The sequence below is a fragment of the Lepidothrix coronata genome, unplaced genomic scaffold, assembly GCF_001604755.1.
Source record: "Lepidothrix coronata isolate B3197 unplaced genomic scaffold, Lepidothrix_coronata-1.0 Scaffold126, whole genome shotgun sequence".
Taxonomy (NCBI): Eukaryota; Metazoa; Chordata; class Aves; order Passeriformes; family Pipridae; genus Lepidothrix; species Lepidothrix coronata.
In genome coordinates, this window is record NW_016690306.1 from 1,335,333 (window position 1) to 1,338,665 (window position 3,333).

The following is a 3,333-nucleotide window of genomic DNA, read 5'->3' on the forward strand; positions in this document are numbered from 1 at the left end:
GCAAAACATATCATGACTGAATGCAAATTGCACTGGTTTGTCTAAGGCACTGAGTCCTCCCATGTAGCAGTGCCTATATTTGCTGCTTCTCCTTTTGACTTTCAAGGAACTTTGAAAGAGTAGTTGTATTAACTCCAAGGGTCAAAGAGCCACTACTCTAGTTTAAAAATCATAGTTTTGTATTTCTGTCTAAGTAAGGCTTGCAGGTTTTTTTTGTCAGACTTTTGTTTTTTGCCATTGCTCACTGAATGCATGTGTGAAGGAACAGCCATGGGTAGAAAATGCACCAACGGAGAGGTGGTCGGTGTTTCCAGAAGCCTGCAGACCCTGCTGTGCTCTGTGCAGCCCCTGCCCTGCCAGAGCCCCTCCCAGGCCTCACTGCACTCCATTCCCTTTAATAGGATGTCTCAAGGGTCATGTTTTGCAGGCTCTGATAACTCTCCCTCTATCCCAGGAAATTCTAGCTGGATCTTTTTTTTTCAGTATTGCCATCATTGGCTTCACTCTAAGCCAAATTTTGACATGGTAGTGCTGTAGCACTTGCATATTGGAAGTGCAAGCAAAAGCATCACCTTTAGCATCTGGGGCTTGAGGAATCAAAAGTAGGAAACTTAACTTGGTAGATGCAAAGCTCCTTCAATGCTGGCTATTCTTCGAAAGGTTTCCCTGAAAAAAGGAACAAAAATTCTTGATGATGATATGATTTTTGGCAACACTGAAGCAGATTTTGTGCAAATACCTTGCCATAAAACATTGCTGGTAGCCTTTAGTTGTATGCTGGTGCCTTTGAAGGTGAAATTTTGAGCCTGTTCCTTCATCTGTGACAAGCAGAAAGGAGTAGACCAAGTCCCTGCCTCCTCAGTTAGCTTCCTGGCAGAGTGGAAAGTTCCTTCTGCCAAGTAATGCTAGGAAGACTGTATATTTGTTATAGAAAGTCCATTAATTTACTTTCTCCTCATAAAAATTCTCCACCAGTTGTAGGTGGATGCACTGAAGACAGCTGCTGTTGTAAAATATATAAGCTCTTCTAACTTTGTGATATGTGCAATTCTGTTATTTTTGCTTACCTAAAAATCACAGGCTCTGTTATTGTTTGTTGTGAAATGCAGCACTTGAAGTATAATAATGCTTTCTAAATAACATTTGGAAACACTATGCAAAATTGGGTAATACCTGATCTCTTCCCTGCTGTCCTGCTCTTGGAAGTGGTGAGTATTGTATAATTCAGAGGCAAGTGGGACCTTCTTTCTCACTGCTCATTTCTTGGTGACTGAGTAAAAGGGAAATAAGCATAACCTGAGTGCACTATTGAAACTTGTAGTGGACCTTATAAAACTTTCAACAGTCAGTGTTTATATGGAATGCTCTCCTGTCATCCTCCTTTAAGAAAGATTCTTGGGAAAATTGCCTATTAAAGTTATGTGTAGATAGTTGAAATGTTCAAAATTATGCTCAAATTCTCCAGGAATTCATGAGCATGTATGGTTATATGGAGAGATTATTGAAAAAGACATTTGCAAGAACTGGTAATGGAAACTGGCTAATCCCAGTGGGGTGCAGAAATTATTTGCTACTCACTGTGGCTTTTAGACTAACTTTATAAACTAGGATGTCATGGTGTTTGAATTCCTATCAGGTTGTAAAGATTTCTATCAGTGTGTTATTCTGTTTAATATCTCACTGTTGTTTATTCCGTTTTAGGGAACTTTCTACAATTCTTTTAAGTACAACAAGGAGAAAACATAAGCAAATAGTGAGTGTACAGAAGTAACAAAACCTAAATGTTTTATGCAGAAAAGATTCAACAAGTATCTCCCACCTACGAAGAACGAATCAAATTTTCACACTGTGACCTTGCAGTACGATTTTGGATCAAACCACATGTTTCTTTAACAAAAAAATAATTGCATTATACTATTTGCTCTGATCTGATGATGTGGAAATAAAATATTGAAAGGAATGTCGTTATTGTTTTCTTTATTCTTTGGATTTTGCCTAGCTGAATGGATTGAGAAAAAACAATAAAAGCTTTTATTCACAAAGCCATCACTACAGGATTAAAGAAACCTTATAGGCAAAACTTGTTGATATGAAATGATTAAGACCCAGAGTAATAACTGGGTTTCATACTTAGCACAAGATTTTAGAAGTAGAGAAGGAAAATACAGCCACACAAATCCTGTTATTCTCATTGGACTATATGATTAAACTGCTGTTATAATACTGAAAAGGTACATCTGTGCTGTAGTACAGCTGCTTGGATGTGAATCAGGGGTCCAGTGCTTTCATTCTTCCTGGTGTTGAACAGCATTTTAGTTTGCCAAGAGTTCTTTTGAAGCTGGCGATGCTGATCATGGCCAGTGGGAGAATGGCACAGTTGAACCGCATGTTAATGGAAGACAAATACTGCAAGTAATGCAGACTGATTAACAGGAAGTTTATTTGGCAAAGATATTTAAAGCATTAATTTTGCCATGACCAGTAGGTTCCTATTAAATCACAAAACAGATTCAAGTCCCACTGAAATCAAGGGAATTTTTCCTGTTGACTTCAGTGACATAAAGATTTGGACCTCCATTGGATTTATCTTCCAATTTAAGATAATTTTTCTGATGATTACTAAATGTTCCCCAGTGTTGATACATTAAAATGTGTTGCCAATTCAAATAGCGTTGTCTTGTACTGTAAAAACTAAAATAAAATATTTGTTTTGGCATCTTTGTAAGTGGAATTTTTGTCATGTGTTTAGAACTCATTCTGCACTGCTAGCTGCACGTAGGAAATGTTCCCTGTTCTTCTAAAAACATTTGTAGTACATGTTTAAGACATTAACTGTAACTTTATGGACTGGATTTAATGCTCAGTGGATTTTCACTACAGTACTGATCTAACTGTTAATTATTACCAATTGAAGACCTTCTGCACATCAGATTGTTGTTGCTTGTGAGGCTATCATTTTGTATTTAATGAAAAGATTGTCATTGATAATATGGTGTCAGAATTTTCAGTTGCTAGCCATGTGGTTTATTCCCTCTAACAGGAGAGCTTCTTGTGAGCTAATGCGAGCACCTTTTGGATTATTTCTTACTGAATTACTTCTTTTATTTGCTGACCATCTCTGCTCAAGATCAGTTAATTTCTAGCAGTGTACTTGGTGGTTCCTGTTAGTACCATGTTAGGTGTTGGTGTTCTTTGTGAACTAATTTATGAAGTGGATCCTTACACAAATGATGAAAAAAATTGGACTGCAGCTTATTTCAGTAATCTATATTTGTTTTTTACTGTATTCAGGACCATGATTTTCATCCCTAAATGGTTCATGATGCATCATGT